Source organism: Canis lupus, chromosome 18 (assembly GCF_011100685.1).
Source record: "Canis lupus familiaris isolate Mischka breed German Shepherd chromosome 18, alternate assembly UU_Cfam_GSD_1.0, whole genome shotgun sequence".
NCBI lineage: Eukaryota > Metazoa > Chordata > Mammalia > Carnivora > Canidae > Canis > Canis lupus.
The window spans coordinates 32,956,407-32,981,898 of NC_049239.1; the positions used below are offsets into that span (position 1 = coordinate 32,956,407).

The following is a 25,492-nucleotide window of genomic DNA, read 5'->3' on the forward strand; positions in this document are numbered from 1 at the left end:
CTAGAAACCAGTAAGGCTGCAGAGGAAAGCGTGAGGAGGACAGTGGTATTGTGTGAAGCTGGAGATGGAGGCCCATGTTCCTGGCCAACTGGGGGTTTGGGGGACGAGGTGGGCGGGCATGGCTGGGATCCCCCCGTCTGTGCCGAACTTCGTGAATTCCTACATGTGCACTAGGAATTATTAGTGAGGTCATCAACCCATCAAGTGTAGCCTTTGGCTTTGACTTGGGGTTTTTCCATTGCACTTCTAACCTGGACAGGAAGCCCTTGAGTGTCATTGCTCTGACACAATCACATATTGCTCGAAGAGAATGATCGTAAATGAAGAGCAGATAAAGAAGAAGGCTGACAGCCAAAGCAAGAGGCAAAGAAGAGAGACACTTAGATTGGAGATTTCACTCCTGCCTGCCTTATATTTTTCTCCTTCTTTAGTATCTTGTGAAAATTTTGAGTCAAATAGTTGGGATCCCTAGGGCTTGGGGAAGTTTATCTTTTCAGGGCTGTTGGAAAGACGAGAACATTTTGGAGTGGTTTGGTAGCAATTTGTGGTTTCTCTTTGCTTTTCTTGGCAGCAGGTCTTGCTTTCTCTGGCAGGCCTCTGCCCGGATGTGCGGCTGAGGCCCAGCATTTTAAGAAGACCATCTCAATGGCTGAGTTTTTTAGGGCTCACTTCACGTTTGTATTCCAATTCACTGTTTGTGCAGAGGCTTGTGGACTAGGTTTGATGGAGAGTGTTGTCAACAAAGAAAAAAAAAGTCAGTAGATAAAATTAGGGAAATGCTTTCTCAAGTGAAGAATAATATTAGAAATTGAATTCTCAGAGGGGAAAAAAACCACTGTTCTACTCCTGAATTTATGATTTCTAGGAAAAAGGTAATTCCAGACAAAAGAGAAAGAAAGGATGTTATTAATCCCTATTTGCAAAGGGGAACATGGTTTTAGAAATAAAACCATATCCATGTGCTAATAAATGGAACCTCCAAGTGAATTGGGATGCTTCTAATTTGCTCATCTTATGCAAAGGCATAATTCAGCCTTCGGTTAAAAAAAAACAAACCCAAAAACCTCTGAATCTCTAATCTCAATTTAGAAGAGTATTACCTGGTTGCTATCTCTCGTTTTCTTAATAAGGAAGATAACTTTATAAGAAAAATACTTTTTTTGGACGTGGTATAAAGCCTCTCTCAGAATAATCATGGTGTTTCATAGAGAGGTGAATAGAGAAAATAGAACAAATCCCATCACTGGATTTTCTGAGGTCACGAGAGCCTGACTTGGGTCCCCGATTCAGTCCTTTAGCCAAATCACTTCGCATTTAACGACGGTAAGTTGGTGTCAAGCAGAGAAATCACCCAGAAGACAAACAGTTACCCACCCCCCCTTTGCCCAGCAGAAAGATGTCACTGCGGAATATTGTAACGTCCCAGCGGAACAAAGGGCAAGATGTATAACTGACATTCTTCACCATGATTAGAAGAAACTGGGGGGTGGGGGTGGAAATGGAAACACCAGCAATCACTCTCCGAAAGTGCTTCCCCCTTTATACAGGATCAAGCTACTAAACTAGACAGTCACTCTAATTCAGATTTTTATGGTTTTTATGGTGGGCATAGAGAATCTGTGCCAGCCCGGATGTTTAGCCTCAAGCCATGTCATAGGAAAAAATGCCAAGATACAGGAACCCTATACCAAGAGCCCACAGTTCATGTTCCCCCCATTGTTTCCTTTTCTCTTTCATCTGTACTCAGTAAATGGAACGAAGTCACACTTTTCCTATTAGAATTTATCAGGAAATAAGTGTAGCTAACACATGGTTTAGTCTTCCCAAGCTCTCTACTTAATGAGATGGTTTGTGCCTCAAGAATGGATTATATTTAGACCAACTTCTCCGTCTGAAATGAGATTTCTGTGAAGTAACATCTCTTTCTCATCAGCGTAGAGGGTGAGTAAAAATAGAACTCCCTCCTCTTCTGCTGATGTGTGTTCACGGGGAAAGAGTGAATGAACTCAACGTGCCTCTTGGGGCTCCCAACCCTGGGGAGAGGGAGAACTTCCTTTATTCCCTCTTCAGTGACCACACTGGGGCAAATAGAGTTGCTAGCAGGCTCATGGGTGGTTGTGCTGTGTCGCCGGGTCCCAAGGGCCACCACTGTTACCGCTCCCGATGATGAGAGCAGCCTCAGCCAGGAGGCCGGCGTGATGAAGCAGCGATCGCCTATGCCAGCAACTGTGCAAGGTGCTTTATTTTTTTATTTTTTTATTTTTTTGCAAGGTGCTTTATGTGAGGCTACCTCACTGTTCCCATCCAGGCCCAGGGGTGGGGCAGTGTTGGGGCCGTGGGGTTACCACTCCACTCAAGTTCAGTCGGTTAAGGGACTTACTCAAGGTCATTCAAAATGGCAAGAGAAGTGATGGACTCCACTTGAATCTCACTGCTCTAAATGCAGACCGGTGGTCCCCAGGGCAGCCTAATTCTGAAGCCTGTGTTCTAACTTCTGCTGTGACCCCCTCAGCACTTTTTTCCCTTTTTATGAGCGTGTGAGTGAGCAGGGGAGGGCCAGAGGGAGAAGGAGAGAGAGAATCTTAAGCAGGTTCCACACTCAACACGGAGCCTGACACCGGGCTTGATCTCATGACCCCAAGAGCCTGACTCTTAACCTGACACTGAGCCACCCAGGTGCCCCCACCTCAGAATTCTTTGTTTTTTTTTAAATTTTTATTTATTTATGATAGTTACAGAGAGAGAGAGAGAGAGAGAGGCAGAGACACAGGCAGAGGGAGAAGCAGGCTCCATGCACCGGGAGCCCGACGTGGGATTCGATCCCAGGTCTCCAGGATCGCACCCTGGGCCAAAGGCAGGCGCCAAACCGCTGCACCACCCAGGGTCCCCACCTCAGCATTCTTAATTCACCCATCTGAGGCGTTCTTTCCCATATGGAAATTCTCCTTCTACCAGTTACCTCTGAAAGCTCTCTCCTCTTTCCAAAACCTTTTCATTTTCAATTTCCTGTCAAGCTTCTCTAGTTTCTCTCTCTAATGCTCTGGGCTTCAGGGACAACGCTGTTGAGAATACTTTTTCCCCTAAAATGGAAGCATTATACAAGAATTTTCATTCACCCTAAAAAGAGCTCACATAATTGAAAAATTAGCATATTCCCGTTAATTGGATGAAAGGGCCCCCAGCATCTCCTCTGCTTTATTTATTCTTTAAAAAAAAAAAAAAAAAAAAAAACCTTTGGGGAAAAAACAAAACAAAACAAAACCTTTGGAGCACCCGGGTGGCTCAGTCTGACTCTTGATTTCTCTGACTCGTGGTTTTGTCTCCAGTCATGATTTCAGGGGTGTGAGATCAAGCTCTACAACAGGCTCTGTGCTCAGCAAGGAATTTGCTTGAGCTTCTCTCCCTTTCCCTCTCCCTCTTCCTCAGCCCCCTCTCTGCTCACATTTTATTTCTCCTCTCTAAAATAAATAAATAAAATCTGTAAAAAATAAAAATAAAAAAACCCTAACCTAAACTAAAGGTGTCTAGCCTGGAATCTTAATTATCAGGCCAAAGCTGTATTTTTTTTTTTTTTAAGATTTATTTATTTGAGAGAGAGAAAGGGAGAGAGAGAGCATGAGCAGGGAAAGGGGCAAAGGGAGAGGGGGAGGGACAAGCAGATTCCCCACTGAGCCCAGAGCCCAGAACCTGGAACCCCGAACCCAGAACCGGAACTGAGAGCCCAGAGCTGTACATGGCATGGGGCTTGATCCCAGGACCCCGAGATCGTGCCCTGAGCCGAAGTCAGATGCTTAACTGGCTGAACCACTCAGGCACCCCAATAATCAGGCCAAAGTTTTAAAAGATGGATCCAGACGTGCAGCTTATGATTCCTTGGCTATTTAGGAAGCCATGGGGGCAAACTGTGTTCATTTAGTGTGTGACATCTGCTTTATAGATGTAATTTTTGCAGTTGCAAGAATGGTTTCCATTTTAGAGATGAGGGAGTTCAGTGTCCAAGGGCTTACGTGGCCCACTTAATGCCATGTGGGGAGGAGCTGGGCTTTGAACACAGGCCCGCTCGACTCAGCACCCACGCGTGCTTTACCAGAACAACCGTATGGAAACTGAAAAGACAAATTTGTTTGCTGGGTGGTTCTGACTTTGCAAAGCACCGTAATGGGCAATGTCTCCCTGAATGAGCTGGTGGTGGGTGGTTTTGTCATTCCTAAATTCTGGGGAGCATCAATCATCTTTCAGAGCATGTCTGATGAAATGGTTGCTGCATTCAGGGGACAGAAGTCGAATTTAGATTTCTCAGACATTACTAAATGGCAGTCCCTTTCATAGGGGGCAACCCTTGGGTCACTTGGCTGCTATTTTTCTCTCTAGGTCACTTTTCTCCTGATAAACTTTGAACATCGAAACATTTCTCCTCTGTTGTCATCATGAGAGGGAATGGGCTTATTTAACAGCCTTTTATGGGAAAATGGCGTAGAATTTTTTTTTCTTTTCTATATTAGGAACCCCCCACCCCCCACCCCTCACCCTACATTGAGATGCAGTAGCCAATCTCAAGCAATCTGAAAGAGAACCAAGACAGGAAATGCATCCCTTAGAAGAGCATTAGAGGAGAAGGGAGAGTCTTTACCCCTCCTTTGGTGCAACTAAGTTCCAATAATGATATAACGATTGGAGAAGAATGTTGAAAATTATGGAAGCTAGGACTAGAACCATTGAGGCCATCGGGTGACTTTTCTAGCAAAAGCTCTAGCTGAGACTTTTCTGCTGGAAGATCCTCCGGGTGGGGAGGTCCCTGCATGTCAGGGGGGCAGCCTGTTCCAATAACCACAGCAGAGAGGTTAAAAGCAAGGTTCTGCGGGAAGATTGGCCACGCTCACATCCTGAGGCTCCACCCCAGCTTCATCCCTTGGCCCTGGAGATCCATCCTTCAGCTTTCTCCATCCTGCTGTGCTCCCCAGGGGGGCTGGGGAGTACCCCTGAGTTGCATCAGTGTGCTTTCCAACTTCCAGCTTTGGCCAACAGGTTGTCCCAGAGGGGAGACAAGAACAGGAGGGAAGTGGAATCAAGTTAGTTATTCCCAGGCCCCCTTCCAGCGGGTTGCTGTGGCAGAAAAGGTCTCTGGTCCTGCTCTGCACACGGCACTCTCCTCTAGATTCCAGTAACCTCCCTTCAGGATTAGGGCAGGTCATAGTGTCCTCGGGTCACCAGCCCGGCAGATCTGCACTATCCCTTGGTGTTTTCCTACACCCTTCTCATATCCTTCTAAGCGGTTCCGTTATTAAACTCTGCACAATTTACTTAATTTGAATGTGCCACCTTTTTCTAGCTAGTACCTTGACTGATACGACCACTCGCTATCTATGTAACAATGGGCAAATTCCTTAGTCTCTGTTGGCTTCAGTTTTCTCCTCTGTAAAATGGCGTTAATAATAATAATAATACTAGCTTCCGTAGAAGGTCACTTAAGGGATCAAATGAGGTTGGACATAGTGTGGTGCTCTGAACACACAGCAAGTGTTAGGGTAATACCACAAATACTGTGCAGTCCCTAGACACTACCTCGATTCAACCGTGGTTAAGTCACTTCTCATAGTTTGAGTTAGACCCTAAGTAAATAATTAATAAGGCAAAAGAAACAAAACCCCTGAAGGTAAAAATTAACTTTGCGGGGATCCCTGGGTGGCTCAGTGGTTTAGCGCCTGCCTTCGGCCCAGGGCCTCATCCTGGAGTCCCGGGATTGAGTTCCACGTCGGGCTCCCTGCATGGAGCCTGCTTCTCCCTCTGCCTGTGTCTCTGCCCGCCCCCACCCCCTCTGCCTATCATAAATAAATAAAATCTTAAAAAAAATTAACTTTGCAAGTCTTTTAGTCACAGATCAGGGTAGGGTACACTGTATTCTTTTGTGTTCAGCCCTCCAGAGTCGTTCTTATTCACGTTCAGTTGGAGAACCCTCGAGCTAGATCTGAGAAAGAAAAATGCAGGTGCAAACCCCAGAGCATCCCATCCCTTCTGCTTTGGCCATAACCATGGAGGCCCTCGAGGAGAAAGAGATGCTAGAAAGTTTGTAAGTGTTCCTGCTAGCTTGCAGGGTTGACTTGTTCTATTCTATCAAGTCTCTAGCTACTTCATGCTGCTGGCCAGGAGCCTTGCCGTTTGTTGTGAGATAGAGGAATGTACGGGATCCCACTTCAGGTGGCTTGGCAGAGGCGAGGCTTTCCAGTGACGTCAGTGGTCAACTGCACGTACCGCCGCTCCCTTGGGTGTAGGCTGACCCTCTACTGAGAGCTCAGGACATGCCAGGCTTAGCACTAAGCATTTCCCACATGTTACAATCCCATTTAATCTTTCCACCAGTCCTGAGGTGGGTATTAGTATGTTCTCTAGGTTTTATTTTTTATTTTTTATTTTTTTTAAGAAGAGTTCCTGATCCAATTTTTTTTTAAAGATTTTATTATTTATTCATGAGAGACAGAGAGGGAGAGAGAGAGAGAGACAGACAGACACAGGCAGAGGGAGAAGCAGGCTCCATGCAGGGAGCCCGACGTGGGACTCGATCCTGGGTCTCCAGGATCAGACCCTGAGCTGAAGGCGGCACTAAACCGCTGAGCCACCCAGGCTGCCCTGTTCTCTAGGTTTTAGATGGGGAAGCTGAGAATCTCAAGTGCCCAGCGTGAGGCAACGCGCGAGTCTAAAGTGGGTTCAGGGCAGGATCCAGTGCAGGTGGGCCTGACCCAGAGCCGGGTTCTCATCCAGCACTGACGCAGGGTGGTACAGTGGCTCCTCCAGGGTCCCCGACAGCTCTGTGTCTGCCTGGATACACTTTTTTTTTAATTCCCTGTAGGTGAAGAGAGGACAGTCAGCCTTGTATCATGTCTTCCTTAGTTTTGTCTCTCCAAAGGCAAAAACACCAATTAATTCCAACAACTTCTGGGCTCCATTTTGTTGACCCATCTCCAGTCCAGTGGTTCCTGAGGTTGCCTGTACCGTAGAGTCAATCACGTGGGGAAGCTTTTGAAAAAAACCGGGTAAGATCCCGCTGCAGGCTGACGGAACCCAAATCTCTGGCCGGTAGCCTGAGTGTGGTTGTTTTCTAAAGAGCTCTCTGCATTCTCATGGGCAGCCGGTGTTGAAAAGCATGGCTCCAGTTTGCTTTAAAATTGAAGACCTGGTGGGAATGTTGGTAGGGGCTCTCCAGTGTGAGGAAAGAGGGTTCGTTCCTTCTAGCTAATGATTATTATCAGAGTTGTCTGTGGCATATCCTACATGATTTAATAGGCCTTATCTCCAAGAGCAGCTGAATGCAAATGGGTCTCAAGTGTAGGATGGGATGTCAGTGTTCCCAAACCCGGTTATTCCCAAACCCGGTTACTTATAGAGAAGGTGGGACCACTTCTCCCATCTAATCTGGCCATGCTTGATTATTCTCTTAGGCCCTCAACACCGAAAACACATAGGATTTTTAAAAGTTTATTTTTATTGAGATATAATTGACATATAACACTGTGGACCTTTAAGGAAGGTGTACAACGTGTTGATTTGCTACATTTCCATATTGTAGGATGATTACCACCATAGCCTTAGCTAACACCTCTATCGTGTCACCTAATTACCATTTCTTTTTTTGTGGTGGGAACAATTTATACGTAGTCTCTTAGCAACTTTGAATTTGAAATACAGTATTGTTGCTACAATCACTTTGCTGTGCATTAGATCGCCAGGCTATTTACCTTCTAGTTGCAGGTCCCTACCCTCAAATAACATCTTCCTGACTCCCTCACCCAAAAGCCCCTGGTGACTGCCATTCTACTTTGTTTTATATGAATTCTGCTTTTTTAGATTCCACATATAAATGATATCATAGAGTATTTGTTTTTCTGTGTCTGACTTGTCTCACTTTGCATTAATGCCCTAAGAGTATTTTTTCATCAGATGGTTTAAAAAGTGAAACCAACCTCATCCCCGTTTCTCTGTCCTTTTATTTACTCTGTGTTTATGTGCCACCAGGTGCCTCGCCCTTGGCGGTGAGTGCTAATGAATGGTGCCCCTCGGCTCTCCATGCCTGTGTGGGGATAGGGAGGGATTATGATGGAGGAGTTTATTCACCCTCCTCTTGAGAGGGGTGTTGTAGTGCTGCTGGGATCATTAATATCTAGGCCTGGGATAGATTCCCATGGCTTTGTTCTCCAACTGCCACCTCAGCAGAAAGGGAAGTAAAATCCCTAATTTTCTTGAAAAAATATTTTTTATTTCTTTATTCATGAGAGACACACAGAAAGAGGCAGAGACACAAGCAGAGGGAGAAGCAGGCTCCATGCAGGGAGCCCGATGCAGGACTCGATCCCAGGATCCCGGGATCACATCCTGAGCCAAAGGCAGACGCTCAACCACTGAGCCACCCAAGCGTCCCAAATTCCTAAATTGTAAAGAGAAACAAGAGTGTAAATGTTCACAGCCTGATAACTTTAGATACAAAACCACACGTCTACCCTCAGTAGGGCTAAGGGGAAGGCAGTGGCCAACATACCAGGAAAGCGCAAGAAGGTGGTTTTTCACCTGCAAATTATTTTTAAATGCCTGTGCCGGATTGCCTTAATTTAATGCAGATTAATACATTAATCTGATAGCTACAATTTTAAAAAGAAAATGCAAAATTAGAAGGGTTGATAAGTAAAGGGTCCTAGGCTGATGAAGATCTAGATCTGGGTGGTTGACCTCACCGGGCAGACGGGAGGCCAGGTGAGCGAAAGGACTCACCAGGTAAGGTAGGGATGGGGGAAGATGTTTGGACTCAGGTATTGGGAGGAGGGGGGTGAGGTGGGGCGTGAAGGGAGGAGGTGAGCAGAGATTTAGCTATTTAACTTCCATTTAGTTCTTTTCTCTTCTTCGTGTTGTTCCTCTCGTGTGCCTATTCGTCCTTGGGTTGGGTGCTCAAGACACCATCCTCTGGGACCCTCGGATTTAAGGGACCGATTTTTGAGGGCTTTACAGGGTGCCAGACTTTAAAGCGCTTTGCATATCTTTTACATGTTTAGTTCTCCTAGCCCTGGGAGGCTGGGAATGTCACCCCCAGGCTGCCCACGGGAGGGGGGGCAAGTTGAGGAATCTGCCCCCCTCCTCGGTTACGCCCCTGCAGGTGGTGCCGCCCCGTGGGGGGGATGAGGCCCCGGAGACCCCAGGTGGCCCGCGCACTGCGGCGTCGGACAGGGGTGGGCGCGGCCCCGGGGGCATTAACCCGGGGAGGCCGCAGGAGCCCACGCGCCTAGGACCTGGGGCTCCGTGACCCCGCCCGCCCCGGGGAGCCCGGCAGGTTCCCAGCACCAGCTGGGACGCCTCCCGGGCGCGCTTGCACCTGCAGGTGTCGGTCTGCGGAGCCTTGTCCGGTCCTCGCCGCGGGCCTGCACGGGGCGTTATTATCCTCGGTCCCATTTTCCAGACCAAGCAAGTGAGGTCCCTCCACCCCACCCCACCCCTCCCCGGGCCCCCGCCAGCCGCAGCGTCCAGCAGGTGGCGGAGCTGTAGGTGTCTGCTGTGTCCCAAAGATAATAAAATCTGCGCGGATTTCGTCATTATTATGCAAAGCCGGCGGGGAGGCTCCGACCCTCCCCCGCCGGAGCCCATCTGTCTCGGCGCGCCGCCCCCGGGGCTCCGAGGCCGGAGGCGGGCGGGAGCGGTGGAGACGCGGCCCCCGCCGCCAGCCCCGCCAGTCTCCCCGAGGCTGGCCAGCCAGCGCCCCCGAGGCCAACCTCCCAAGGCTTAAAAAAAAAAAAATAAAAAAACCACGGCCTCCCCAGCAGCCCGCCCGCCCCCTGGGAGCTGCATTAATATTAATCCAGATGAATAATTGAAGGCCAGAGATTTATTCGGGCCGCGGCGGCGGGGGAGGGTGCGCGGCTGGGGGCACCTGGGGCGCGGGTGGGGTGGGGGGGTGGGCGTGCCGCCTGCCGGGGTGAGCCCGCGGGAGCCCGGGTGCCGAGGAGCGAGGGGAGGGGCGCGGGGGCCCCGGGGGAGGCGAGGACGGAGGGGCATCCCGGGTCTCGGCGCCCTGGCCCGCGCGTCGCCCGGCGCGGGGTGGCGCGGGGTGGCGCGGGGTGGCCCGGGGCCGCGCGGGCTGGAGGGGGAACAATAGCGGCTCCCGAGACGCTGGGCTCCTGCCACGGGCTGCCCGGCCTCCCCGGCCACCGGCGGGGCCTCGTTTCTTATTTGGCTGGTTTATGGCGAGAGGCCGCGGCGGGATGGGGAGGTGCGGGGGTGCAGCGGTGCAGGGGTGCGGGGCTGCGGGGCGGCGGGGGGCGGGGGGCGGCCGTTAAAGGAGTCTCCCGAGGCGGCGGCGCGGGTGATGTCAGCGTGGACGGAAATAGAGAGGGCTCGCCCGCAAATCCCCAGCGGCGGCGGGGCCGAGCCTCGCCGTCCCTCCCCCGGCGCGCACCCGGCGCACACGCGCGCACGCACACACTCCCCCGCGCCCCCGCGGCCTCCCCCGCCGCCCGCCGCGCCCCCAGCCCCGCTGCACGCGCAGGTGGCGGCGGCGGCGGCGGCGGCGGCCCGGCGGCCCGGGGGCGGCGCCGGCTCGGGGACCCCCCCTCGCGTCCCCGCCCGCGGCCCCCTCGCGCCCCGCCGTGCGCCCCGCGGTGCGCCCAGGAGAGCCGAGCCGCGGCTGAGCGCCCGCCGGAGCCTCCCGCGCGGGCCGAGGCGCTCCAGGGCTCGCCCGGGAGGGGGTGGGGGGCGGGGAGACGGGGAGACGCTCCCCCTTAAATAGCGCGCTCCGCAGCCCGCCGGCGCTCCCGCCGCGCCCGCTCGCCCCGCGCCCGCCGCCGCCGGACCGGGCCCCAGACGAGGGGGCGTTCCCAGGCCATGGCGTCCTCCGAAGGGTGAGGGGGCTTCCCTGCGACCCCGGGCGGTGGGGGGGGGGGGCCCGCGTCGGCCGCGGAGGGAGGGGACGGGGTGGCGCTCCCCGGCCGAGCCAGCCGCTTCGGCCCCGAAGATGCGGGAGGCGGACGAGGCTGCGCGAGTCGGCAGGGCCGGTGCAGGTGTGAAGACCAGCGCGACGGGAGAAGCCTCCCCGGCTACGTCCGAGACGCAGCAGCAGCGGCCGCGCCGGCGGCCGGGAGGCGGCACCCGCCGGGGTGACAGCCGGGAGCCGGGCCCGGGGCGCGCCGGGGCGGGGCGGGGGCGCGCGGCCCTGAAGCCCGCCCGGCCGGCGCCCGCCGCACCGTGGCCTCGCACTGCCGTGGAATCTCCCTGGCCAGCTCCAAGCACGGGTGCGAGAGATTTGGGTGCTTCCCGGGAAGAGGCGGGAAGAGAAGTGAGTTTTGGGGGGAGGCACAGGGGTCCCCAGATGCCAGCGGGTGGAGCGCGGGCTTCCCCATTCTGCCCCCGGCTTTGGTGCAATCCCCCCCGGGCCTCCAGAGGCCGCAGCTGCAGGGGGGGATGTTCCCAGCGACGAGTGACAGCCGCCTGCCCTTCGCAAGAGGGAGATGGGGCTGCAAGGGCCAAGAGGATCCCTTGAGCACTCACTCCTCTAAGGAAGGGCCCAGAACAACGTCCCTGGATGGGGAAAACTTTTCTGGCTTGGTAGAAACTGAAATAGGGATCAAAGGACCGGTGTCGGGGAAGTCAGCTCTTTGGTGAATTCACAACATTGCACTGGATGCACTGGCCACTTGCGAGAAGTCACTGGATCCAAGTTGCCAGGAGGGAGAGCAGTTCCCCTGGGCACTGGGGAAGAATCCTTGGTGCCGGCACTTTGCATGATTTCTCTTTCTAATAAATTTTACCAATTTCTCCGGCTTGTTTTGGGGGAGAAGGCTCTCTAAGTGGGAGCAACGAACTGTGTTCCAAAGTTAGATCTTTAGATTCCGGCCTCCCAACAAAAGGAAGGTATTTCTAAAACCACCTCTCTGTGTTCAGGAGAAGGAACTCATCCCTCTTCTGTCCCTGAGAGTCCTTCCGATGGAGCCTGGCACCTTGTGGTAGCCTGAGATTTCTTCTCTCTTTTCATTCTAATATTTTAGCGGCGTGGGCTTTTTTGATTATTGTTTCTGCAAAAAAGATACTTCAGGAAGACACGTGTGTACGGGGAGGGGGGTGGTACCTTGTGCTAAAACAGAGATCTAGAATTAAATATTAAGAGCCCATATGGCTCAACATGAAAGGTTTTCACTGTTTAATCAGTCTCTCATATTAGAAAAGATATAAAGGCATCTCTGGCTGCCTTTGGGGGCCCTTCGAGACTTAACCCCTGCTTGTAAGGGCATCTGTGAAAGAGGTGGATGATGGTTGTCTTTCAAATCCTGCACCCAACTCACTCCTTATTTTGTTAGCCGGATGGTGGAGGGAAAAGGTAAGTCAACAACAAAGCCCCCCCAGAGAGTGTATCTCACCTTTGTCCAATACGAGAACTGTGCAATGATCTGACATTAACGACAGAGCAGAAGTGATTTTCAGTGTTTTTAAGATTCACCGTCAATTAATGCCATATTTGTGCACTGTGCATAGTTAAGAAAAGATAGGCTAGAAAACCCCGTTGTATTTAGGAGATGAAAGGACTGAAAAAAATTGAAAGGCCGGGCAACATATAGAAAGAGCTATGACCCCATTAATATTTAAGAACAGTAGCTGATGAGCAGGTGACATTTTCTGAAACCCTGGTCTTTCTCCGTCTTTTCCTTTCTTGCAGGAGCATTTACTGAGTACCTGGGTAGACCTCACAGGGAAGGCACTCTTCGGGGATATAAGCACATAAATAGTCTGAGAGCTGGCTTTTAGAAGGCCGGCTCCAGTTGATGACTTTGATTAGCAAACTGTCCATATGGTTTGGTGAGATTCTCTTGCCTCTTCTGACATCTTTGATTAATGTGCCTTATCAACAGAAGTTCACGGAGAATCCTCAGGCGAGTTGCCTTTGTTAGCTTTTGCTTCCCACCAATGTTGGAGCTGTTTCTTTGAAACACATTGCTGAGAAGGAAGCAAAAATAGCAATACAGTTAGATGTTTTCAATACCTGTATTTTCGGTTCAACTCTGTTTGATCGAGAACGTTTGGAAATGGGAGAGCGTGGTGGACTGACCATCTGGTTACCATTCCTTTGGTGGGATAGTTACTGTCAACTACATATGCCGATTACCAAGTAGAAGCGATAGTGACATCTTATGTTTGTTTAGCACCCCACTTGCAAAGCCCATTTGTGTGTATCAGCACATTTGATTCTTCCAATGTCTGTGAAGTAGGCGGTCCAATGAAAACGGACTTTAAGAATAAAATGGCATAGAATATAATGTCGTCTTCCCAGGAAGAGTCCAGAATTCGGCAGAACTTTGGGGTTAGCGTCTGGAAATGTCAGTTATCATTGAAGAGTATACTAGGCACGTCTAGCGCGGGCGGTTACTGTTTTTCTCTCAAACCTTTGGCCTACACATGTTGCAAATTGTCTTTTGGAATATTCTTGTCAGCCTCTGCACTTGGTCATCACCTTTCCAAAGGATACTCAAAGGCGGTTTGGTTATTTGAGGTTTCTGATTATTTGGAATTGGGATTATTAGTATTCAGTTTCCGTAAAAGTCAACAGTGGACTCTTTGGTAGTTCCCAGGCCCCGAGAGATATTCTTTTTGCAAGGCAATGTCTAATTTGATAGTTGAGCACTTTTTTTTTTTTCTGGCTCCCCAGAGGTGGCTAGAGCTACGGTTTTAGGTCCTTGACCCAAATTGGAAAGAGGTTATAAGTAGTTGGTGGCAGACAGTGTCAATGAGGGACTGAGTTATATTGGAGCGCCTAGATGCTGTAGAGGTGGATGTTTTAGAAATATGTTCTGGAGGGTGGGGGACACGAAAGACTGCTAAGTCTCCGTGTTTGTCAGGAACCCACAGCGATCCGTCTTCTGATCAGTTCCCAGGAGCCAAGGGGTCAGGGCGAAAGCCAACCACAAGGGCTTGGATTTCAGTGTGACTAAGAAAGCAAATGAAACAGAAAACTGCTGACAGCAGAAAAACCCTGGCAAGGGAGACCTCTGGATTTATTATTTCAAGCAAACAAAAGCAAAACATAACGATTGCCTTCTCCCCGCTACCCTCGGGAATAAGGTTGAGGGCAGTGGAAGGAAGAGCTCACATGGAGTAGACTGAGTGGGGGGCGTGAGGTTTGGGGTCCAGAGGGGTTTGCAGATTGCCTGCCTCGGGCTCTGCTGCCATATCCATTTCTCATTTTGAAGAATCTAAAAATCATCCTCCTTGGGTAAAATAGATAATAATGGAATTATGAAAAAGCCACTTCATGTTTACTAAGACGGCCTCTTGGGAGTGACTGGAAGCTCAACTCTAACAAGAAACAATTTCAAATTCCAGATGAAACTGGATTTCCACCGAATGAAGTGGAAGAGCCAGGGTGTTAAAAACCAAAAAACAGGTCTGCCCGTCGGTATCAATGGCTACTTCTTTTGCTCTTTTATACAACACGATTAGGTGCTGTCTCCTTTCGCTTCGCGTTTAAGGGAAATGTCAGACAAGGGAAAGTCTTTAAGTGATAGTGCTGCGGCTGCAGAAACCAGCAATATTTAACAGCTAAGTGTGAAATTTCTGGGTCATTGTGCCATAAATCCTACAGACCCAGGATTGCAAAGCTTTACACAGTTTGAAGCTCAACACGGGTTGATTTCAATATAAAATCCCCCTCCCTACCCTCCTCTATGACTGTATCACCAATGCCCAGATGTCTGGTTTTCCCCCATTTAGAGGCAAACTAAATTGTTTTCCATGCTGATTTTACCCCCGTGGGACTGGCTGGTCCCTCCGAACTCACTGAATCTACTCTTCGTTTCAATGACCTGCTATGATTATTTTAATCAAATAAAGACGCCAGTAATTAAAACCTAGCAGTAGTGGGCCAAAGTGTCACTCGGAAGACAAAATTTTAGTTTTGCTTGCGTTTTAAGAACTTGCCCTTGAAGTCTGAAAAAGAAAAATCTAACAAATGCCGTAGACCGCCTTGCTTGCTGACTTCTCTACATGCCCTTAACAGCTTGTTGGGGGCAAGCAGGATGCTTCATAGCAAGGGTTTTAGAATCCAGATTAGGGCAAATCTCTTTATTTATCGGATCCTGTGCTTGCTCAGGATGCTTCCCCCCCACCCCACTGCCCGCCCCTCACCCCGCAAGGCACCAAGTGCCAAGTCCTTGGAATGAATTCTTTAAAGGAGTGTTTAAAAATACCTCATTGCTCCATCTCCACGTGCTCCACCATTGATTGGAGGCAGATGGGCCGCATATTTGTCAGTAGAGTAGAAAAGGACTCGCATCTCGTTATAAATCTGTCTGGTTGGCTTTAGACGATGGCAGGGCAGACAATGGGCCAGCGGTATCAAAGGCAAATGGGGAAAAGGGAAGATCCTTAAACTCTTCAAAAGAATAACTCATTTTCTTAGTGCTTTGCCCTCCCCCCGCCACTACCTGCCCCCAAATGGTTGTTTTTCAACAGTGTGGATGTTTATTTACTTATCTTTCATCAATGTATTTATTTAATTTTCCGTGTAGGCGAGCAGATGCGACAGCTGTCTGCTGAGCCGCCCCCTGGTGTTTTTGGCAATCTTGGTGGCTACTTTGGATTAAGGACGAGAGCGGAGCAAGGGTTGTCCTTTAAAAATGGGATGAAGGGAATGAGCTGTATTTCGGTGGCTGGACTTGGCCTGTGTCAGTTCGGGCTCCCTCTAGGATACACGATGGTACTTGTTAAAGACCTCAAATGACGTCCCTGGAGACCAGGAGGGCGACGTTTCCCCTCCCGCACACCCCTGTCTATTAGAGGCGTCATTTAAATCACGGAGAGGACTTTCTTCTGTTACATCTGGTCAGGGGTGCCATCTGTGTCACTTGCTCTTCATAATGTGGCATGGGACTTTCTCATGTGCTCCCGACATCCTGGGTCCCCAGGCCCTGTGCTCTCGGGATCACAGAGGTGGTGGCAAGGCTGGAAGTGGGTCTGAGGCTGGTCTGCATCCCAGGCACGGCCGTTCCCGCAGCACGGGATGAGGTATTGGACCGCTGTGGCCTGTATGCAGCCCGCAGGCAAGTGTGTTTTGGCTTACATGGGATTTTGAAAACGTTAGGATGATTTGCCTGTACACCTATTCCACGTAAAAAAGGAATCCTGATTCTGGCTTCTCGGAAACATCGGGAAATCTGATGGCAAAGCATCTGTCCTTTTGTCTTGGTGCAGTGGACTGAGTGATCACAGCCCTGCATTGTTTTAAGCGCTCTCTATGTATTAATTTATTTAATCCCCGCAGCAGTGTGAGGCACCAGGACTATTAGTAGCTCCATTTTATAGGTGTGGAAACTGAGGCATAGAAAGATTAAGTAACTTGCCCAAGGTTTCGCAGTTTGCGAGTGGCAAAGACAAGCTGTAAACCCAGGCAGCCTGGCGCTGGCCCCCTTGGTCCTAACCATTGGATGTCACTGCTTGGTTCCACACGGTTGAGGTCAGCTGGGGCCAAGTGGCTCTTTTCTGAGATAGGGCCTGCGCCTTCCAGATTGGGCACAGTCTTTTCTGAGACTCCGGGTGCATGTGGCCTGCTTGACCCTTTACCTCTCTAAGGCAGCCTTTGAGACAATGAGTTTTGAGTTCTGGCCTCTCACGGTATGCCACTGCCCAGTGCTTGCAAATCGGCAGAGTTCTTCAAAACCCCATCTCTACGACACACAAGGTAATTCCAGTAACTTTTTCTTGCTAACTCTCTAACCGCTACCTTCTTGTTAGTTCCTTTAACTTTGCTCTGGGTTGTTCTTAATGATGAGCTCTTTTGTAATTATTGGTTGTCAGGATGGCAATAACGCAGTCTTATCCAGAAACCGCCAGGGCATGACCACATGGGTCCCATCCTTTGGAACACCGAACCTGGGGCATGTGCTTCTTAGTGGCAGATGTAGCTGAGTATTTTATGGCTCTGGCATTTATCCTTTCCTGTATGATTCCAACTATAGCGGTTTAGGGTTGTGATTTCACTTACCCACTTTCTTAAAACAGCTATTACCCTGCCCTTTTAGGAGTAGGGCTGATGTTGTCACTGTTGGTTTTCTTTCTTTTTTTTTTTTTTGTAACATATGCAAACAGTGATGAACTAGAGTTGCCTTTTAAATTGAGGAGACATTTTTTCAGAGGTCATATTGCTGTGTTTTAAGCACAGTTTGCTGATCACTCAATAGGTGGCAGTAGATGTCTGCACTGGTGGTTTGACTCCCTTTGGAAGCCCTTGGCTTCTTAGGGATTCCAATTCCCACAGCATTCCATTGTTTTTTCATTGAAAAAAAAATGTCTCCCCCAAATATGTCATTTGGTATTTGTGAGACAATTGTCATGTATCGACAATGTTCATAGATACCACTATAAACAAATATAAATGGGACCATTCATTTGAATGTATTCCAAGTCTGTCTGGCTGCATATATATATGCATATATATAATTATACATACGATATAATTATATATATAGGATATATCATTATATATCATTCTATATATGATATAATATGTTTTCATTACATTCTATGGAATCTTATGCTCATTTTACAGATGGAGAAATTGAAGCTTAAGAAATTTTGATTTTATGCTGTTATCGGGTGCCTTTTATTTTTAAATCTAATTCTACTCAGTTTCAAAGTATCCACATTTTGCAGTTAATTCACATTTCCTTAAAATTTCACAGTCCCTCCTTATGTTTGTTTGTTTGTTTTAGCTCCAGTGGGTGTCTCCAATCATTTTGGTCAAAGGGAATAAGATAGCAAAGTGTGCTTGCAAGAAGAGATGATGAAGAATTTAAGAGACAATGTATAGGAAGGATGGCAGTGATTACAGAGAAGTTAACTTATCTCTGAATGGAGATGTGGCATTAAAGAAGATGCCACCATTAAAAAAAAAAAAAAGAGGGAATAAGTTTAGGCGACTGAGAACAATGATCAGACCCCAGCTTGTAGACATCAAACTGTAGAATTTCAAATAGAAGAAGCAGGTTAGTGCACGAAGGTAGATAGGGTAAAAGAAGACAGATAAAGCAAGGAAAGCATTCTTTTCTGTTAGGCATCAGGCCAAGCCAACTGCTGCAGACCAAATTGTATTTTTGTTTTTATCTCAGTCTTTACTTAAAAGAGCAGTTGTGATCTGATAACCAGCTTTGTTAGGAAAGTGGATAGAAGTCAACATGAACAAAGCACAATTAGATAGGCTTGTCTAGAGGTGAAATGGATGGATATCAGCTGACAATACTCATCACAGACACTCGGAGGGGCTCATGGTCCCTGGGGAATGGGTTTAGCTATTATTTTTTATCTTTAGATGCAACATATGGTCTGGGAAAAGTGTCAAAAATGAAGTTGGGACTAATTTCTAGGAATGGCATTAGAGAGTAATGGAATTATAGACTGAATCTATTTCCCTGGTGTTTCTCTGGGATTCAAAGTCATCAATCAGGAGACATTAGTAAAATCGTCATAGAATAGAAGCTCTGAAGGGATCATCGATTTTTTGATTGTGATTAATTGCTCACATTTCAGATGAAGAACTAATCTTTTGTAGAAGTTTATCTATTAGTCTGAGAATATTCAAATTTGAATTCTTTTCAAGACATTGATACATTGGGTTTGCTGCTGGTTGGTCTGGGGAGCGCTGTGAGGTGGAGACTTGTGTTCATGGAGTTTATTGAGGGGAGCTGTCAGCATAAATCCCTGTGGAAGAGGGAAAGAAGCAAGGGTGGTCCGAGGGAGAAATTGAAACAGTCGCATCAAACGACTCAGCCCATCCCACAGGAAGCTCCAGTGCAGGGATGTTTCTTCAGAGTGATCTTTCTACCACTGCACCAACCAGTCACCGAATCTGGGCTGTGCTTGGGCAGTGGGCATGGCCCCAGGTGAATACTGTAGGGCCAGGGGAAAGGCTGTAGAGGGTGCTATAGTCGGTAACTGTCACTTAGCAGCACTGCCAGCAGCTGTGGAAATAAATCTTACAATCCTGAAGGTGCAAGGATGGGAATCTCGGCAGCACACCACAGCATCCGTTAGTGACTCCAAATTCAAACATTTGAGAGATAATTGAATAATGGGTACGGTTGCCTTCGGTCTGAATATCCAGGCCTCCACAAAGCTATTATCTGGAATAAAATACTATACCTTAACAGAATATGTGGTTGGGGGGAAAGGATGGGGAGAATGAGTGGGGATCACGTTACCCAGGTTTAGCGGGGCCCCCCGCAGCCCCCAGAGACAGATGTCAGAAGCCCTTCTCTTCACTCTAGATCCGCCAAGAGCATCTGGTGCAACAAGAGGATGAGTATCTGAAATTGCTCCCTAGGAAAGGGTTCTCAACTCTTGTTAATGGGAAGGGCCAGAGAAAGCAATAGATAAATATATTGGGAACCAGAGAATAGCTATTACTGATACTTCCAGTGCTGACAGCAACCATTTCTATGTTCCTCCTAGTGTGTTTCCCATGGAGTCCTTGCCTTCGGAAAAGGTGGGCAGTGAACTAAATAATCCCTTTCTGGAACATCCGCTGCGTTGTTCTGTTGATTCAAGAATGCAATGCATTCCATCAATCTGCAGCCAAAGGTGCTTTTATGTTGATATATCTCAGCTCTATTCCTTCGGCAAATATTTTGTTCAGAGGTGAAAGAGCACTTTTGTACATAATCTAAGGCCTTGTAGACCTTAGACTTCTATGGATGTTTCCCCTTACTCTCTCATGTTTCGCTGACTCTGCTCTCTGAGACCAGGACATTGATTATGGACGTGCTTGTGTTTTTATTAGCACAACTTAATTCAAACGGCTTAGTCGTACAACAGTAGAAGATAAAACAAACCGACGTTGAAAATTGCCTTTCTTTCTTTTCTTTACCTGCTTTCAAGAGTTTCAACTCTGTTATTTACTATAGGAAATAGATACTGTGCGTATTTCCGGTATTTGGATAAAGACAATACTGTATTCAGTCAACATTTAGAAAATCCATTTTGTACATAGAATTTAACTACCAGCCAAATACCGGGATGTGAAGGATTCACTATTGTCAAAGAAATTATTTTTAACAAAGGATTTTAACCTTTTGTCCTCTGGATCAGTGGCTCTTTCTCCCATAACAGTGATAACAACAACAACAACAACAACAACAACAACAACAACAAGTGCAATTGTTAAAAAACCAAAATAAAAACAATCCCCCAAAACCCAAACTTCAAATATTTCAGAATGGCATAAAATAAAGAAGTAAAACAATGCCTCCTACCTCAACCTTGTTCTCTAGACTTACTCATGATTTGGCCTGTCCTTTGAGACATTTTTTCTATGTCCATATGAACATCGTATTGTTAATGTGCAAATTGCACCATCCTATACGACTGTTTTACAACTTGGTTTCCACTTAATACCTCCAGGTATATAGGCGTCTGTTATATATATCTGGTAATAGTCTGCCATATGGCCACGTAATGATTGATTTAATCAGTCCCTGGCTGATAGACATTTAGGTTCTCTTCAAGTCCTTGTTGTCATAACAGTGTTGGGTGGAATATGAATTGGAAGGGAGAATGAGGCAGGGATACGGAGACCAGTTAGGATTCAGGAGACAGCAGTGATCCATAGGGGGAAATAATGGCCCAAATGAGGGCATAGGGATGCATTTGCATTACCAGGTTCTGGGGATATTTAGAAGGACTCAGTGACCAAACATAAGTAGTGGGAGAGCAGGAGGGAGTCTCTTGGATTTCTGGCTTAAGCAAATGGAGGTGGGAAAGAGTGCAGAAAAGGAATTCAAGAGAGAGATGGCAAGTTTGAAGGGGAAGATAATTCAGTTCAGCACACTGGGTTAGAATTTTTTGGTGGGGGGCACCTGGGTGGCTCAGTGGTTGAGTGTCTGCCTTTGGCACAGGGATCCTGGGATCGAGTCCTGCATCAGGCTCCCTGTGGGGAGCCTGCTACTGTCTCTGCCTCTCTCTGTGTCTCTTATGAATGAATAAATAAAATATTTTAAAAAAAGAATTCTTTGGTGGGGCATCAGGTGGGGATGCTCACTGAGCAGTTGGATATAAGGGCTTCCAGGGGTCTTGAGGGAGTGATATATATGATCACAGAAGTAAATGAGCTCACCCAGAGAGATCATGAGGCTAGAAAGAAAAATGGGGGTGGATAGGTGCTGAGGGACAAATCCCGGGATGCTTCTATGTCTGTAGATGGGCGGCGGGGGGTGGATGGATGATTCAGGGTTCACAGGATTCTGAGAAATAAGGAGGAACATAGAAGAGAGCAGGTGTCCAGACGGGGAGGTGGGGCCATACGCTATGGGGAGGTAAAATAAGGTAAGTCCTGAAAAGTATCATTGGGTTTATCGATTTCAAGGCAATCGCTGACCTGTTCCAGAGCAGGGTCAGCAAAGGGGTGGCTACCGGGACCACGGTGTTGTGGGTTGAGAATGGATAGAGAGAGAAAAGGAAAGTAATTTTTTTTTTTTTTCAAGAGTGGCTATCAAGGGAGGAAGGGAGTAGGAAAGTAGATGCAGGGGAGGTTGCATTTTTGGCTTACTCGTTTCAGTCTTAGGATGGGCGCAATGTAAGCATGTTCATGTGCTAAGGGAAGGTTCGGGTAGCGATGGCGAGGTCTTCTCGGGTACCCTCTCTGGAAGCTGGTGAAAGGAGGAGTCAGAACGAGAGGGCAATTCATTGCTCGACCTGGAGATTCCTGCCGCGGAGGGGAGGGCAGTGTGGCTCTGTGAGTGCTTGGCCCAGTTCCCGTAGACTTCCTGTTTGCCCAGTCCCGTAGCCCACAGCGTAGGGAAGGACAGCTCAGGACACAGGTGGACCAAAGGGCACCTGCCTGGACTGGCGGATCTGTGCCTGCCACTCTGGTGATACGCCATGGAGTGACAGATGGGGCAGCCGGCTAGAGCTGGGTCGATTATTTAGTAGTGATTGTCTTTAGTTTTTAAGGTTTAACTTCTGGAAGTCTTTCTAAGTCTCCTGAGCTGGGATTCTTCTCCCCCCCACCTCACCCCCACCTAATTGTTCATTTGTAGTCTCGTGTAGCTGGTGAAATGTCTTTGGACTCATTCTTGATCTTCATTTTCTCCGCTCTGTATTCTCTTTGGATCTCACCTCTTGGGCCTTTTCACATCACAGGCATATTGCCAAGTCTAAAATGTATATTTCTAGCTCAGATCTCTTCTCCAAGCTCCAGATTCCTAGATCCTATCATCTAATCGACTTCTCCCTTTGTGCGATGCACCGACATCTCCAAATTACTGTGCCTGCAGTGGAACTCCTGATATTTCCTCCTTCAGACTTAACCCTACGCCGTCCCCCTAAGTGTCTCCCATCTCAGTAAATGGCACCAGCATTCATCTGGCCGTTCAAAGTGAGCAGTGTAGGTGTTAGTCCTATTTGTTCTTTTTCTTCCATCAGCCCCAACCTACAAGCTTTCTCAGTCCCATCTCCAAAAGGCACCTTTGCCACGGCCCTCACATCAGCTTGGACAACTGCCATCGCTCTGCTGCAAGCTCCACAACCTTCTACCTTTGGGTTCCTCAACTACCCCCATGGTCTTGTCCACCACCTTAGGGCCCATTCCTGTGGTCGGGGCCACCTCCTACCTCCACCCCCAGTCCTTCTTCCACTGGCAGGTGCTCTCTTAGCCTAGAGCACCCTTCAGTCCTCGATGCGAACACCATTTCTCAGAGAGGCCTTCTCCCATCACTCCAGAAACGAGGCCCCCCTCTCGTTTGCTTCCTTCATGACATCAGTTATAGTTTTGTAAATATTTTATTTATTTACCTTTTGGTTTGCACCTGCCTCCCCACCGGAACGTTTAGCACTCTGGCGGCTGGTCCATCATTGCACCCCCCCCCTCACGGTGCTGACACCGTGCACTCCATGAACATTTATTGACTGAATGCTCATCCGCCTCATCCAGTCTGGGGACGTGGGAAGGCTTCTCCCATTTGAGCTGGGAGTCTGTTCCCGTTACACTGGTTCAGCCCTCTCTCATGCACTTCGTGCTAACAGAGGTGTCATTAGCACGTCTAAGGCTTGTCTGTCTGCTTGCCATCCTAGTGCCTCAGTTTACTACCATCGTCACAATGCGTGTGGGTGTAATCGCCTTGTCTAGCTTGGGAAGGAGACCTGCTAGGGCACCCAGGGGCCAGGAGGGGATGATGGTTTCAGGGAGGCGTCCGGGCCAAAGTGGAGAGAACACATCCTTTTGCTTCTTGGGATGCATCTTCCCTTTTTTAAGGTTCTAGTGGTCAGTTGAACCCCCGTGCCCAGCGGTCAGTAACCAGACTTTGGACTGCTCCGTAGTGAGGGGGTTCAGGGAGGTTACAAGAAAAACTCGCCGGGCAGCAGCTCATCTTGTGAAGCCACAGATAGACGGGTCGTAACCAGTCCTGCGCCTCTGCTCTTGTCTGGGAAAGATGACAAAGTCCTATTGCTGCTGTTATTTTTAAATGAAGTGACGTTCCATCAGGGGCGACTTTTGAACCCCAGCCCCCCCCCCCCCCCGTCTTTCCCAAGGATCACCTGCCTCCTCTCGGAAGGAGGTCTTTCTGTTCCTTTTCCTTGTGCCTTGTGAACGAACACAAGGAGAAGCTAGCATGACTTTGATATTCGGATACAAAGAAGGATTTCTTAACATCCAAGATGGTGTTTAAATTGCATCGGTGAATAAAATCCAGGCTCAGTAGTCCAACTGCCTTTGGAACTGATTTAGAAAAAGAAGAGTTGCCAGAGGCTGACAACGTTACTGTGAAATTGATGCTTTTTAGCTTTTAAAGAGATTCTCTATGTATTTCATCATTCCCCATAGAGTTCTCCTCTCTGGGCTTCCTACTGTGGTTGGCAAAAAAGAGGCGTGAGTCTAGAAATAATAAATCTTGTGGTTGGTATCAGTGTTTTCCGAAATAAAAAGGTTTGATGTTTCTCTGTTTCCCGAGGTGACTGCTCTGGAGCTTTCTGGCGGTGGGACCTGTTGAAGGGTATTTGTTGTGCCCTGGGCGGGGGGTGGGTCAGAGAATAAAAACCCTGTCTGGCATCTCCTTTCTTGACTCTCAGGAAGAATTCTGGGATTGGGGGATGGGCCACTTTGTGAAACCCCCTTCCTGAGCCTTGTGGGAAAGTCTTCAGCTGCATCCACCTTCCTCATCATTATGGCAAAGGCCAGATCCCACTTGGATTCGCAGCCGGGGGCGTTCAAACTGCGGTGTTTGAGGTCAAAGTAGACTCAAAGCAGGGCACCGTGCTTTCTGGTTTCCGCAGGCCTGGGAGTCTCTGTTAGTTGGGAGAACTAAGTGCACACGGGTCATGTTTTTTACTTTATTTGTTTGCTCTTTCCCTCTGAAGACTCTCAGTGGGTTTTCAGGAAAGTAAACCCCAGATGCCACACAAATGTCACATGACTGTCGGTTCCCCAGCAATCAGAAGGGCCAAAGCAGTGTGTGCAGCAGGGGGCACTGTGGAGCCCCACGTAGGCTCTCCGCAGGCCAAGGATCATTTTCCTGCAGCTCTGAAGCAGGAGCCAGAGGGCGAATTGTCCCTGTCCCAGGCCAACACCAGCTGTGAGCTTGGTTTGAAAGAAAGGAAGCCCTACTGCTTTGATTATTTACATTCCAAGTGACCTGGAGTTGTTAAGTCTCCCAGGGGACCAGAGCTCCTTGGCCCACAGGGCCACCCCTGGGACGGGAGGTTGAGAGAGAGTTGACAGCTGTCTCTTTCACCATCCTGGTCCTTGTCCACGTCATCAGCCACCTGGCTTCTCCTGGGGACTCATCGGTGCCGATGGAGAAAGATTCGCTGGTTCCAGAGCTCGGGTAGGTCCAAACTGGTTTTGTGTGGGTTGTTGACAGACTTTTAAGGTGAAGGGGCGACAATGGGGGAAAGGAGAGGCCTCTAAAGAGGGAGAAAAAGACACTAAGGGATTGAAAGGTACATTTTGAAAGAGTTGGAAAGGCCCCAAAATAAGCAACACCAGAATGGAAATAGGAAAACAGTTATCCTTCTTTTTAATAGGCTTAAGCAGGGGCACCTGGGGGGCTCAGCGGTTGAGCATCTGCCTTCTGCCCAGGGCGTGATCCCGGGGTCCTGGGATCGAGTCCCGCATCAGGCTCCCCACAGGGAGCCTGCTTCTCCCTCTGCCTATGTCTCTGCCTCTCATGAATAAATAAATAAAGTCTTTTTAAAAAGACTCAATAAGTCGAACCAGCTACCTTGGAAGTCCAGCTTGTATTCCAACACCGTTGGAAGCGGGCAACAAAATTAAGGTAGGCGTGAAAATGCTGAGTGTGTGTTACAGGGCACACTCCCTTGGGAGGCGGCCGGACAGGACTGAGACTTAATTCCATATATTTGTCTAAAAGGGTTACTTCCCTCTCTACCTTTGAGCCTAGCTGCTGAGGCCGGCCAGGGTGATGAAGACGTTCCCATGTTTTCCAGGAGCAGGAATATCCCGGTTCCATCCAGCTGTGACTTTGGAGCCACA

The 25,492-nt window shown here is 48.7% G+C and overlaps 1 protein-coding gene across 1 annotated transcript in view; it reads left to right on the top strand.

The window, feature by feature from the left end:
* The first annotated feature begins 11,241 nt into the window (after positions 1–11,241).
* The window catches only part of SLC1A2 (solute carrier family 1 member 2), a 138,396-nt gene continuing 124,145 nt past the window's right edge, over positions 11,242–25,492 (top strand). The window contains 1 exon segment of the mRNA NM_001003138.2: positions 11,242–11,305. The gene's annotated coding sequence lies outside the window, so the exon portion shown is untranslated.